The 15,095-nt window shown below is 36.8% G+C and overlaps 1 pseudogene; it reads right to left on the bottom strand.

Moving 5' to 3' along the window:
- Positions 1-9,624: 9,624 nt before the first annotated feature.
- LOC127080581 (SUPPRESSOR OF GAMMA RESPONSE 1-like) lies at positions 9,625-10,284 on the bottom strand (annotated as a pseudogene).
- Positions 10,285-15,095: the final 4,811 nt, after the last annotated feature.

The following is a 15,095-nucleotide window of genomic DNA, read 5'->3' on the forward strand; positions in this document are numbered from 1 at the left end:
ACAAGGAGTTCCTCTCTTGAGATCATATTGATGATCCAAGTAGCTCTCATCCTTTGGAATAAGCAATCACAAGCATAAACTCAATCAAACAATAATCAATGAATTCTTGGACAAAGCTCCTCAAGGTCTCTTGGATCTCTCTCTTAGAAGTTCATGGTAATGGTTCTTCAATTTGGCTCAAGTTAGGAGCCCCTAGCACAAGAAAACACACACATCAAAAAGTTCTATTAACAATCAAAGAATGGACAAGAGGGAGTTTAGAATATGGTCCTTTCAAAGTTCATCCTTAAGCTTTAAGCATTCTAAAGGCAGGAGGCCTAGTTGCTCTTTGACATTTAAGCACTCTAAAGGCATGAGGCCTAGTTGCTCTTCAAATTCCATTTTCTTGGGTAAGGACCTAAATCCTAAGTCCATTTTGTCCAATTCTTTGCATTTGGTTCTCAACAAACAGACAAACACAAGCACAAAAGATATATACACAATTATATACCCAAGTGGGCAAAAGGCAAATGGCACTAACATAAACATGTGCTCCAATGAGCAAAGGAAAAAGCAAATGAATAATATGTGCAAGAATAGTAAATTGCATAAAAGTAAAGTGCATAAAGTAAATGTTAGTGGTTAATGGTCAATAGTTAGTGTGCCATAAGGCAAAATTTAGCGCTATGTTAAGCAATCGTAATTGGACTTATGTAGAAGTCACAACTATCTGAGGCCGGTCAATAATAATGTAGGCAACAATACAAGTTAGAAGTCTTGATTAGTGAACCAAGTTCCAACAACTTGCCTTGCCAAAAAGAAAAAAAAGGGAATTGATCTTGTATTGGTTTAAGTCTTTTGCATGATTTAGGAAACAACCTATCCTTAATGCAAAGCCATTCACTTGATCAATTGATCAAGATGAATTAGGTTTGGATCAAGGAAGATTAAGTCTCCCTAATCAATGCTAACTTATCAACCTTTAACTCATTGATCAAAAAAGAAAAAAGAAGAAGAAGAAGAATGAGATGAATAATGGAAATAAAAGAAGGCAAAAAATACAAATGCATTAAATGAAATACAATGTACCAATCATCATATGTTGACCAATAACATTGAAGGTCAAAGTCAAACAATCAAAAACAGAAATGAGATGAAGATTGGAAGTCAAGCAATAATCAAAATATTTTTGGCATTTTTTAATATTAAAATAAACTTGAATTAAAATATTAAAGAAAGGTCAAACTTCAAAATCACTTCAAATCAACTGTGAAAAGTCCAAGTGATTTATCCTAAGTTCAACAAGGTCAAACAAAGTTTGACAAAAAATTTCAGCATTTTTAAAAGTCGGAAACTATTTTTAATCAATTAAAAATAAATAAAAATAACCTAATTGAACTAAAATCTCAAATAAATCTCAAATTAATTTAAAAATTGATGAGAATATTTTTTATAGATTCATCATCATTCAAATAGGTTAGGAAAATATTTTGGTATTTTTTGAATATCAAAAACTATTTAAAATGAATTAAAAATAACCAGAAAAGAGAAAATTCACAAAAAATATCAAATGACAAAATAAAAAATATTAAAAATCATTTTTAGAAACTAGAAATTATTTGGAGACTAATGCAATTGGTCCCATATTTTTTGGATTTAAAATGAAGAAGATATTGATTTTTGAAAATTATTGGAATAAAAGAAATTAAATCAAAAAATTAAAAATCAAAAAAACCAGGAGCGTTAGATCTGAGCTCATTAATTGAGCTGACAGATCATGCGCTCCAGATGCGCGCTTCCACCATACGCCTTGGTCAACTGAAACACACGCAACATTAAAACAAGTCATAAGAAACAAAGGCCAAGATTAGATCTGGAAAACTCAATCCAAGGGCTCAGATTCAAACTGGAGAGGGACGGCCATCAGAGCAACCTTCTTCTCCGGTGAGCTTGTGTTTTCCGGCCAAAATTGCAGACACCCAAACCTTAACCAAAATACACGATCTATACATCTTTGGAAAGCTGGGATGATATACAGCATCCCTGTGCCACTCAATTCCATTCTAGATCTCTATATTGAGAGAAATCAGAGATGGAAGTTCTGTGGTGTTCACCATGAACTTAATGGATTTCAAAAATTAAATGCACAATCATGATGCCTCTATTGAGAGGACTTCAGTCAACACAAGATCCAAGCAAATAGGTCAATGGATGATGAGATTCGAAGAAAATACCAGTTGAAGAACAAACTTGGATTCTGGAGAATTGAGCTTGATTCCTTGCTTCCTTTGCCAAAACAGGAGATCAATGAGCTAAATGGTGAAGGTTTAGAAGCTTTAGATCCAAAGATTCAACCAGATGTAGTTGAATCCCAGATCTGAAAATTTGAAGAAAAAATGAACTAGCTTCTTTGGTGAGAGGTTTGGATTCAGTTGTGCAGCATTTCTTGCACCATTAGGTTGAAGAATAGTGGAGCTGAGCACACTTATTTATAGTAAATGGCAAGGCAAGCAAGGTGAATTCTCATGTGCATGAATGAAGAGGGCCTCCATGCATGGGCCTGTACAGGCGCATGGAGGGCCCAAATCTAACTGGAATCGCAAGCTAAAGTTAATTTGATCTGAAATGGACGTGCAAATGTGAGGTAATTGGAGTGTGCAATGAGTTTGAATCAAGTTTCCATAAATGCACCAAAATATTTCCTTCTTCGAAAATGCCATTTGCCAAATCCAAATATGATCATGTGAGTAATGGTTGGAAAGGTTTTGATGTAAGGAACAATTGTTATGTTGGGAAAAAATCCATTTGAAGTATGGAACTTAGTGAATTTTGAATTTAAAGTGTAAGGTGCAAAACATGCAAAGGCAAGGTTTCCAAATTTGGCCAATGTTCAAGCCCCTCTGTTTCAATGATGCAAGCCGTAAATGAAACAACCTCCAACATCAAAGTTGTAGATATCTTCAAAACAATCAAAATGGACTTAAATTTTGCATCATTTAGATTTTTGATGAAAGAGTTATGGGAACTTGAAGTTGGACTTTTTTGCCTTTCAATGCATTTGGTCTAAAAGGACCTATAATGTATTGCATTATCACATGTATTTCCTTTGAGATTTTGAAATTTTGTTCAACATAACATTTGAAGTAGACATCATAATATTTCCAATTCATTTGATCCCACCTCAAAATCATAAAAAATTAATGAGTTATGTCCTTGGGAAATTGACCCAAAATTAGGGTTTCAGTCAAAATGACCTATAATGTCTTGGGATGGATGATGATATTCCAAGCTTCAAATAAATTTTTGATAAACATGAAAGTTGTTATTATTGTCCTTAAGAACATTTTTTATTTTGTAATCATCTCCATTTGACCAAACATGAAAAGTTAGGTCTTAGTGCACTTCAAAATAGTCAGATGAATTGACTGATCAACTTCTCAAGTCCACAACTCATACCTTGATGAATTGATGATTGAGGATGCTAAAATAAGTTCAAATATGTATTAAATGGTGAATTAGAGAACTTCCCTTGATGGTATTTGACCATGGGCTGAGGTTTCTTCATGAGCAAGGCATTATGGTGCACAGATGAATTAGGGTTTCTCTGGGGAACAAACCTCAAACCCTTTGACTTTATTTGATCAAAATGATGAATTGAGATGCTAGGTAGGCATATTTGATGGATGAGAGCTTTGGGAACCATTACCATTCTTGCTTCTATCTTCTCTTGGCCATGTCATTGCACAAATGATCTCCTAGAAGCTTTGGACCTTTGTGATTGCTCAAGCTACAAACAAAAGATGTTAGTGACATATTTTTGTGCTTTTGGTTAGTAAACAAAATAAGAAAAGCAATAATATACAATTCAAGCATGCTTGGTGATCTCAAACCACTCACAAGGAGTCTCACCCAAAGGCAAAGGGAACCAAGATGCTTATGATCCTTGAGGCTATGCAAATGCAATATTACGATGCCATGAGGGATCTTTAGGGCCAAAATTGGGGTCTTACACCATACCAAAAGGAGGAGTGATGACAGTGTTGGCACATAAATACAATGATATTTTCATTCAATAAATTCATGTTAAATGTTTGTTTTTCTAATTATTTTCCCTTTTCGCTTTTTTGCATGAAATTGGTGATCACATAAAACCCTAAAAAATAGAATAAAATCAATCTTTTCATCTGCATAATGATTTGCCTTGTTTAAATTCTAAACCTTTTCATATCCAAAATCATTATGCAGGTTGATTTCTAAACCCATTGAACATAATGATCCAACACTATCTCCCAACTTTGAATTCCCTGTATTTGAAGCAGAAGAAGATGATGTTGAAGAGATTCCTGATGAGATTACCCGGCTACTCGAGCATGAAGAGAAGATCATTCAGCCGCATCTTGAGAATCTGGAAACAGTCAACTTGGGGTCTGAGGATTGTGTGCGAGAAGTAAATATTGGGGCACCCCTGGAAGAATCTGTTAAGAAGGGGTTGATTGAGTTTCTACAAGAATATGTTGACGTCTTCGCCTGGTCATATGAAGACATGCCTGGTCTAGATACTAATATCGTGCAACATTTCTTGCCTTTGAAGCCTGAGTGCGTGCCTGTGAAGCAGAAGCTCAGAAGAACTCATCCTGATATGGCAGTAAAAATCAAAGGGGAAGTTCAGAAGAAAATTGATGCGGGGTTTCTGGTGACTTCTACATATCCTCAATGGATGGCCAATATTGTGCCCGTGCCTAAGAAAGATGGAAAAGTTCAGATATGTATGGACTATAGAGACTTGAATAAGGCTAGTCCGAAAGATGATTTCCCTCTACCACACATTGATATGTTGATAGATAATACAGCTAAATTCAAAGTCTTCTCATTTATGGATGGATTTTCCGGATATAATCAGATTAAAATGGCACCCGAGGATATGGAGAAGACAATATTCATCACACCTTAGGGAACATTCTGTAGAGCCTGACAAGATTTACGAATCCTGCTCCTATGTATCTCAAAAGAGAAATCAAGGCTTACGTAGTTCTGGGTAGAAAAATGTTTGTTTGTTGGTCGATTTTAGCGAAAGCTATATTGTATTAATCGACGAAAACATTGTTTTACCCAAAACAGATGAGGAGTGGACGCATACTACACATCGAACGGATTTATAAATATACATTCGGAAAAGCGTCATTTATCTCTACTCAACAATCGTGGCCGAAACATTGTTTTGCATCACCTTAAGACAATATATCTTTCATTTATGAAAAAGGTTTTTGATTAACCGCACGGCAGCGAGAAAGAGTTTGATTGGTTGGATGTATTTTGAGTGATGGCGAGAGCTTGGATGAGCGAGATATACATCTCGAATCCTGGCCTCAGGAGTGCACGGTATACACCATGTTCCATTTCCATCTTTATTGGCAAAAGTGTTTAATAGAGATTAAGTATTTTTAGGTTCGATTGAGAAAGGGTTTGAAGAAACCGCGTTGACAATTTTAGACGATGGCGAGAGTTAAGATTGGCGAGGCATCCGCCTCGAATCTTAATCTCAGGAGTGCACGGTATACACCATGTTCCATTTCCATCTTTATTGAAAGAGGTTAAGATAGGAATTAAGTATTTTGGAGTTTGAAAGACGAGTACTTATGACTTACAAGCTCTTACAGCTTGGGTCTAGTACTCGGGACTACGTCTGGACATTCCACCCAGGCAGTCTGTTTCTTTCCAATATTGCTAAGAAAATGATTCGAATATTTACGAATGTTTTGGAGGGAAGACGAATATTTATGGCTTCCAAGCTCTTACAGCTTGAGCCTAATATTCAGGATTACGACTAGATATTCCATCCAGGTAATCTTTTTCTTCCAACTTTATTAAGAAAATGGTTTAAATATTTATAAATATTTTGGAGAGAAGACGAATATTTATGGCTTGCAAGCTCTTACAGCTTGAGCCTAATATTCAGGATTATAACTGGATATTCCCTCCAGGATAATCTTTTTCTTCACGTTTTATTTAGAAAATAATTTGAATATTAGAGTGTAGAAGGGAAGACGAATATTTATGGCTTGCAAGCTCTTACAGCTTGAGCCTAATATTCAGGATTATAACTGGATATTCCCTCCAGGATAATCTTTTTCTTCACGCTTTAGAAAAGGGTTTGAATATTATGTTGATTGGTGAAATGATCTTGAAATGATTCACATTTATTTTTGGAATGTATTTTGAAATTGAATAAAATTTGAGTATGATTATTTACACGTGTAAAAGTATGGATACGGGTATTAATAACCTAACCAAATTAGTTAACACACAAAAAATCGACTAATCGAATAAAAAATATCGGAAATTCAACCACTAACTAAATCCAAAAGGTAAACATTTAAAAAATACAAATCACTAAATAACAATCGAATTAAATTAATAAAAATAAAAATAAATAAATAGCAAGATACTATATAGAAAAAGAAATTAAATAAAAATAGTAAGCATAACCAATATAAACATAACGATTTGCTATCGCCAAGTATTGAACCCACTCCACTAAACCAAATGAAACTACTATCTCTCCACTAGACCATTCATGATTAGTTATTATTTACAATAACAACTGAGATATATAAACCAGAACAGATTGGAGTAAAAGATTAAAAAATAAAATTTAAATAAAAATGGTCTGTTGGATTACCAAAAAATAAACCCAGCCGCCTGGCTGTTGGGTTCCAAAGGCTGATGGATTGAGAATACCAAAAAAATGATATATTAATGTACACTATTAACTAAAAATACTATTAAATAAAAACATAGGAAGATTAAACGTAAAATTTTTAATAGTTTCAATGTTTGTTTTATTACCAAATAAAAAGAAATAAATAAAAAGAAAAAATGAGAACAGAACCTATTCATCGTCCTCGAGCTCTCTCCATCTCACTCACCTCTCGTCACTCTCAAAATCGCTCTCAACCTCACGTCTCTCTCCGTCCCTCAATCGCTCTCAACTTTCGCTCTCAACCTCACGTCTCTCTCCGTCCCTCAATCGCTCTCAACTCTCAGCCGTCTCTCACATTAGCCTCACGACACTACCCAAGAAAAGCGCAAATATATGGTTTCAAAGAGAGAATCGAGTGAAAATCTCACCTTCGGCGGTGACGACGGCTCCGGTGATGCTTAAATCTCACTCCTTCGCTTCTTCAATCCAGGTTTGCTTCTGTCGTTTTTTAGGATTAGGGTTTCGTTTCTCTGATTTTCGTCCCTCTTGTCGTCCTCACCTCTCACCTTTTATATCTTGCAATTAGGGTTTTAATTTGGTCTTTGGTGATCCAGAAGGGGCGTCTCTACGAACTCCTTTCGGGGCTCAGAATTCAGTCTACTCTATTTGATGCTAGATTCGGAAATGGTAATGTGAACCCATGCTTTTTCTTTGAATTTTGTCTCAACTCTCTTTTTGGGATTTTTGAATTTTAACTGCCTTGGCTGATTGCTTTACGTTTTACTGCAGTGAATTCGGAGTGGGTATACACTGATATAATGCAAGTAATAACTGATTCTTTAAGCTTGGTATTCTTGTCATGAACCAAAGGGGTTAACTTAGCAAGCCACAATTTAGTATGCCAATATTAGCAGCACCTTCTGCATTCATTGTATGCTCGTCAAAGGAATTGATTGCAAATTCAATCACGGCCAATTTAGCCTTTGGAGACCTTTGTTCGTCTAGTGCTCGTAACAGTGCAGGTAAGAGAGAATCGATACTGTAAGTTTTGCTAACAATTTCCAATGTTGTAGAACATGGCTGCCTAACAACCTCTTTAGAATCAATTGACCGGGAAAAGACATGTGGTAACATTCTTTCCATGTAACCCTCAAAAGGCTTTCGACACGCCGGAACAATATCTGCTAGTGTTGAAAGAGAAGCCTGCGCAACTTTATGGTGAGGGTCATCTAAGTGCTGGAAAAACAACTTCATTACCTTCTCAAAATTCTGAACAACTTCAAGAGTTCCCTTTGGACCTTGCTTGAGTTATTTTCTGTTATCATGCTGATTTATTGTGATGTTTGCAGGGAATTTGCTGTGAAACTGATATGAGCCAATGCCACCAAGTTGTTCTATTATGAACCTTGTAGGGAATGTTGTCTAGATTATACAGGTCACATTTGGCATTGTTATGGTTTTGTAGAATGGTTGATGTATGGTATGCTAGATGCACGACTTTGGTGTCTTGAATGTGCACACCAAATAGAATTCATGGCTTTCTTATGTTTCATTTATTTTGTAGGTATTGAACCGTGTTGGACATGTTGATCACGTGGAATTAGATGCAAGGCTATGAAGTGCATTGGATGGGGGGCTGTTTGGGAATTCTTATGGGATTGGAGTGAACCTCGTGGTATTCTGACAAGGGTGGTAGGACAAAGTAATGCAGAAGCCGTAAACAATGTGAGCAAATGGACTGGAACGGTTTACATTTTTTCTCTTGTGGGAGCTTTCCTTAGTGACTCTTATTAGGGAAGATATAAAACATGTGTCGTCTTTTAAGTCATTTTTGTAATAGTAAGTAGTTTCTCAGATTTTCTCTCATTTTTTCATCTCCATACTCTCTTTTATTTCTAGATGATGCATTATTTCCTTGACTGATCGATATACATGACAGGGTCTAATGTCCTTATCACTGTCATCATACCTCTTCTTGATTAAACCAAGAAGTTGTGGAAATGATTCGATTCCGTGTGGAAAACATTCAAGTTTGTGAGCATAAAGGTGGGAAGCACCTGCTAGCATGTCCTTTTGCAAATTGAGTTCCAAGGCCAAACTTCTAATGAGAAGAGAAGCGCAAGTTTCGTCCTTGTGGAGAATAATGATTGCATCATAATAGTTCAAAAGAGTCCGTAAACGGCACTCACATCTATTTAGACCCATCTTCTCCTGAAATGTAAGTTTTCTCAACAAAATTGCACTGCATTTTGCCCATTCTCTCTGTGACCTTCTCTTTGTATCAAACAGTTTTCATTTACTTATTTTACATCATCTTGGCTCAAATCATTATTTATGTCAACAACAAGGGAGAAAAGAAGAAAAATAAATCCAGTCATGGTGTGAGAGCAAAACTGCAGGAGTCTTAAAGCATCAAATGGCAAAGGGTTGAGAAAGAGATATGCAGCCGATAGTTCAAAGGCCTCCTCTACCGAACAAGCAGAGAATAGATGCGAAACAGCCCAACATTGTAAGTCCTTGTTTGGTTCTTCATGAGAAAACTTTTCGGCTGCTTTCAAGCTATTTTTATGTAGCAACTGACCAGGATGAACGATTCTCATCTCCTTAAACTAAATGTGGTTATTTTGCATTTCCAGGTCCATTGCTCAAGTATGGTAAGATAGGAGCCTCAATTTGTGTCTGAAGGAATCTTGGTATAACCAAACTTCTAGCGAGACAGAGCTGGTGAATGGCAGTAGTCCTGTCACCTAATTTCTCTTTCCTAACCTTGAAGGTTAATTGAGTTGTAGCTTGTTGAAATCTAGCTCTTTCTTATTTGCCCCACCAGATGTAGTGTTGTTGCACTCAGAAGATAGATCTGGTGGTGGACTCTCAAATTTGTAATATTATTGTTAGAGAAGTATAACATGTTGATGTTGAAACTTGTGACACATGAATTAAGTTCCTCATTTTTCATTATGTTTATAAAATACTTTTGAAAACACATATTCTCCATTCTTCTCATCTTCATCATTCCCAGAATTGTACTGATGCATTTTCCAGTCAGATTTGTAGGATTTTGACTCTTTCCCAGATCTTATATACAAAACCAAGATCTTCTTATAGCCCTTATGTACTCCATATTTTATTACAGCTTTGGTCTTACCAGTCTTGTGCCAGCATACATGATCTTCAATTAAGCCATGATGTTGAATATTTTGACGCTTTTGTTGGCCAGTATTATATGCCTTTATAGTTCTGTGAAAAAAGTGAACGCCACCCCCATCTTTCTTAGCACTTGGAAGATTTCTAAGGACGTGTATAGCAGATGCCTTAGTCTCCTTCCAATGTTGGTATGAACTCGTCGATAAACATGTGAGGATTTGCATTATTGCATTACTAACACCACATTTGGACGCTAAATGGTCTAATAATTCTACATCAGAAAGATCAAACTACTTTATACCAATCAGAAATCCAGGCCACTCGCTAGAAACATCACTATTGTCTATACGACAGTGACAGTTTGAACACTCCCACAATCCTTTATCTGATCAGCTAAAGAGTGTAGTTCTTTTCACTTTCTTTGCAAATCCTCCCATGTCAATGAACCGGCTCCAAGCCATTATTGGTATGAAGGAAATGAATGATGAAGAAAACACACTCAATAGAGAGAGCGATGAATGAATGAGTGAATGAATGAAGTAGTCGAGATATGAATGAGTACGTGGAATTTCTTGAATATGAAAAATGGAAAATTTTCCAATGTGAATGAAGAAAATATGAATGTAAATTTGGAATGTGAAAAAAATGTAAAAAAAATAAAATATATGAAATCGTAAACATGAACATGAATGAAGGATATGAAGGTGAATGAAGAAAGAATGCAAACGAGTGATTGATGGGGAAAAATTTTCAGGACCAAAATCGGGGTATGACACTATTTACTACTTGAGCAAGAAGTTCACTGATTGTGAGTCTCGATATTCAACGCTTGAGAAAACATGATGTGCTTTGGCTTGGGCCGCTAAACACTTACGCCAGTATATGTTGAATCATACGACTTGGTTGATATCCAGAATGGATCCAATCAAGTACATCTTTGAGAAGCCTTCTTTAACCGGGAGGATTGTCCGTTGGCAGATGTTGTTGTCTGAGTATGATATTGAGTATCGAGCTCAGAACGCTATTAAAGGTAGTATTTTGGCAGATCACTTGGCACATCAACCGATCGAGGATTATCAGTCAGTTCACTATGACTTCCCAGATGAGGAGATTATGTATTTGAAAATGAAAGATTGTGATGAACCTACACTCGATGAGGGGCCAAAGCATGGTTCCAGATGGAGTATGGTATTTGATGGTGCTGTTAATCAATATGGAAATGGTATTGGGGCAGTGATTATTACTCCTCAGGGCACACATATTCCTTTTAAAGCAAGGCTAACTTTCAAATGCACGAATAATATGGCTGAGTATGAGGCCTGTCGAAATTCTAGTTAATAGACGTTCGATGTCACACGGGATGTTATGACATCCAATTCTGCGCAGACAAGAATTATGCAGAACTTAAATGTAAGTGCAGTAAATAACACAAGTAATTATTTACCCAGTTCGGTGTCACACACACCTACGTCTGGGGGCTACCAAGCCAGGGAGGAAATCCACTATTAGTAGTATTAATTCAGACCTTAAACTAACTGTTTAATCCTATCACTTAATACCTACCCAATGCAATTTCAATCTTACACTAAGATCAGAGTTCCTACTCACTCCCCCTCAATCACCTCAGTGATTACAACCTTTAATTAAATTAAAGTTAATTATGAAGTCACACTTCAAACAACTCTTGATTGTGCTTAACAGCTTTAATCAAGATACACAGCACTCACGCTTAAAAGCTTAGAGTGACACAACACTTACAACTCAATGAACACCCTAGTCCAATGCAATCATCAAGGTGATAATTGTTTGGCTCACAAGATACACCTAATACAAGACACTCAAAAATACAGCAGTGAAGTATATGGAACACTAAAATCTTCATGCCTCAAAATCCCCGAGTTCTGAATGAAGGATTGCCATCCTTTTATATTGCAGCACTTGGGCCTTGTACTTGTATTTCCTGAAATTAAGGTCAAGCAAGTTAACCTAATTTCCACATATTAGGGTACTAACAAATAGGCTATTTGTTAGGTTCATTAATTGTAGCTCAGTTGTTTGTTTCCTGGATTTTAGATCAGTTGTTGACTCCCTGAAGAGTAGCCTGAGAAAACTGCTGAAACAGAAAAACTAAACAACCTACTATTTAGCATATGCTGTCAAGAATGAATGTCACAACATTCAGTTTGACGTCCAAATCATATACCATATGCTAAGTCTATTTTTCCTGAAAGCAGACTGTACAAATTGTTATACTGTAAAAGACCAACCAGTCTATATACTTCAGTACCAGCTTACAGTAACAAATGTCAAAACATCCAATTTGACATTTACACATAGAGCCTTATGCCATGGTCTGTTGTCCTCTTGAAGAACAGACTGAGATACATACTGAACTGCAGCAGAAAACCAATTTGCCTATTATTCAGTATATGTTGTCAATGATGAATGTCATAACATCCAGTTTGACATTCAGACAGTAGGCCTTATGCCAGGTCTGTTATTCCCTAAACAGACTGAAATTAAATACTAAGTTATAGCAGACAACCAACTGCTCTAGACCTCAGTACCTGCTGCCAGGATTGAATGTTATAACATCTAGTTTGACATTCAGTAAATCCTGTATTAGCTAAACCTGCAGCATACTACTCAAGTATGTCATGACATTAGTCAAGACATCAGAGTACAGTTAGATGATTTAACACACAATGCAGTCAATCAAACATCTCCACAGCATGTCATGACATCAGTTAAGACATTAGAGTCCAGTTAGTGTTTTAACATAAAATGCAGCCAATTAAACATCTACAAACTCCCCCTTTGGCAAATTTTTGGCTAAAACAACTTGGCATCACAACAGAGTTCACAGCAGCGGAAAACACACATCTAGCAGGGAAATTAACCTAGCTAATACACTCTGAGCAGCAGCACACTCACCACAGATAGAAGTTAAATAAAAACTTCACAAATCAGCACACACATACAGAAGTTAAATAAAAACTTCTAACAGCAGCACACACAAACACACTCACACTTATAGAAGTGGAACATCAACTGCAGTACAACCTCTGGATTAGAGGATCTTCAATATCTGTTTAGCAAATAATCTGTTGTCCTGGGGCATCACAGGTAGATGTTACTCCCTCTTTTTGTCAAAAATGTTGCCAAAGCAACACTTTAAATTACAGACCAAATAAACAAAATTACAGACAAATGATAGACAGACAATCTTGATTTTACTTCACAGTTTCAATCAAGAATACCCCCTCTTGATCTTGATTTACAGCTTTGATCAAGACGTCACCCACTTGATCTTGCTTCACAGCTTTGATCAAGTAGTCACACACTCTTGCTTCACAGCATGTACACCCACAGCAGATGCCATGACTTCGAGTCTGACATCTTGAACCACTCCTGCATGAACACTGTCTTGAAGTCCAGCAGGCACATGAGCTGTCCCATGTTAGGATATCCCCTAAACTTCTTGTTACCACACTTGCAGCAAGTAACATAGTTGTGATCTGTTGTTCAGTCACAGCACACTTCCAATTGTTTAATAGGTAGAGATATTAAACAATACATCCCAAACATCATTGGTTGCTATAAATCCTCATAGAGGCATATTCCCAGTTTGCCCCTTAAATTTTCAAACTGAGTAGCATCTAGAGCCTTTGTGAATATGTCAGCAAGTTGTAATTCAGTGGCTACATGTTCCAAGGTAATCACTTTGTCTTCCACTAGATCTCTGATGAAGTGATGTCTAATGTCAATATGTTTGGTCATGCTATGTTGGATGGGATTCTTGGAAATATTGATGGCACTTAGATTTTCACAGTACAAAGTCATGACATTTTGAGAGACATTGTACTCAGTAAGCATCTGTTTCATCCACACCAGTTGGAAACAACTACTTCCAGCTGCTATGTATTCAGCCTCTGTAGTGGACAGAGATACACAATTCTGTTTCTTGCTGAACCATGATATGAGATTGTTTCCCAAGAAGAAACATCCTCCTGAGGTGCTTTTTTTGTCATCAACACTCCCAGCCTAATCAGCATCACAATACCCAGATAGGGCAGGCTCAGAGCCATGAGAGTATAGCATACCATAGTCACAAGTCCCATTGACATACTTGAGAATCCTCTTGACTTGATTTAAGTGGCTCACTTTGGGTTCTACTTGGTATCTGGCACACACTCCAATAGCATAGGAAACATCAGGTCTACTTGCAGTTAGATATAGTAGACTACCTATCATGCTTCTATACAAGCATTGATTAACACTGGGACCTCCATCATCTTTGGTTAACTTTAAATGAGTGGGTGCAGGAGTTCTTTTGTGCCTAGCATTATCCATACCAAACTTCTTAACTATGTTTTTGGCATATTTGCTTTGAGAGAGAAACATAGAATCCTCCATTTGGTTAACTTGCATTCCAAGAAAATAAGTCAATTCCCCAACCAGACTCATTTCAAACTCATATTGCATCTGGTGAACAAAATGTTTCACCATTTTCTCTAACATTCCACCAAAGACAATATCATCCACGTAAATTTGGGCAATCATGATTTTGCCATCTTCATCCTTCACAAACAAGGTCTTATCTATCCCACCTTTTCTGTACCCATGAGAGATCAGAAATTCAGTCAACATTTCATACCAAGCTCTAGGTGCTTGCTTCAACCCATACAAGGCTTTCCTCAACTTGTACACATGCTTAGGTTGGTTAGGATCACAGAACCCTTTAGGTTGTTCCACATAGACTTCTTCATTTAAGTAGCCATTTAAAAATGCACTCTTCACATCCATTTGGAACAATTTGAACTTCAGAATGCAGGCCACACCTAACAGCAATCTGATTGACTCAAGTCTAGCAAGAGGTGCAAACGTCTCATCAAAATCAACCCCTTCAACTTGAGTGTATCCTTGAGCCACTAGTCTTGCCTTATTCCTAGTGATTACTCCTTTCTCATCTGACTTGTTCTTGTAAATCCACTTGGTACCAATGATGTTAGTCCTATCAGGTCGTGGAACTAGCTCCCATACTTCATTCCTTTTAAACTGTTCCAATTCATCTTGCATGGCATTGATCCAGTATTCATCAGTCAGGGCTTCTTTCACATTTTTTGGTTCAACCTTGGATACAAAACAGGAATTTGAGCTAATTTCTCTTGACCTGGTAGTTACACCACTATTGGGATCCCCTATGATAAGATCCTTAGGGTGGTCTTTCTGAATTCTGATAGACGACACTTTGTTGGATGCATCTACCTCA

Source organism: Lathyrus oleraceus, chromosome 5 (genome assembly GCF_024323335.1).
Source record: "Lathyrus oleraceus cultivar Zhongwan6 chromosome 5, CAAS_Psat_ZW6_1.0, whole genome shotgun sequence".
Classification (NCBI taxonomy): Eukaryota; Viridiplantae; Streptophyta; class Magnoliopsida; order Fabales; family Fabaceae; genus Lathyrus; species Lathyrus oleraceus.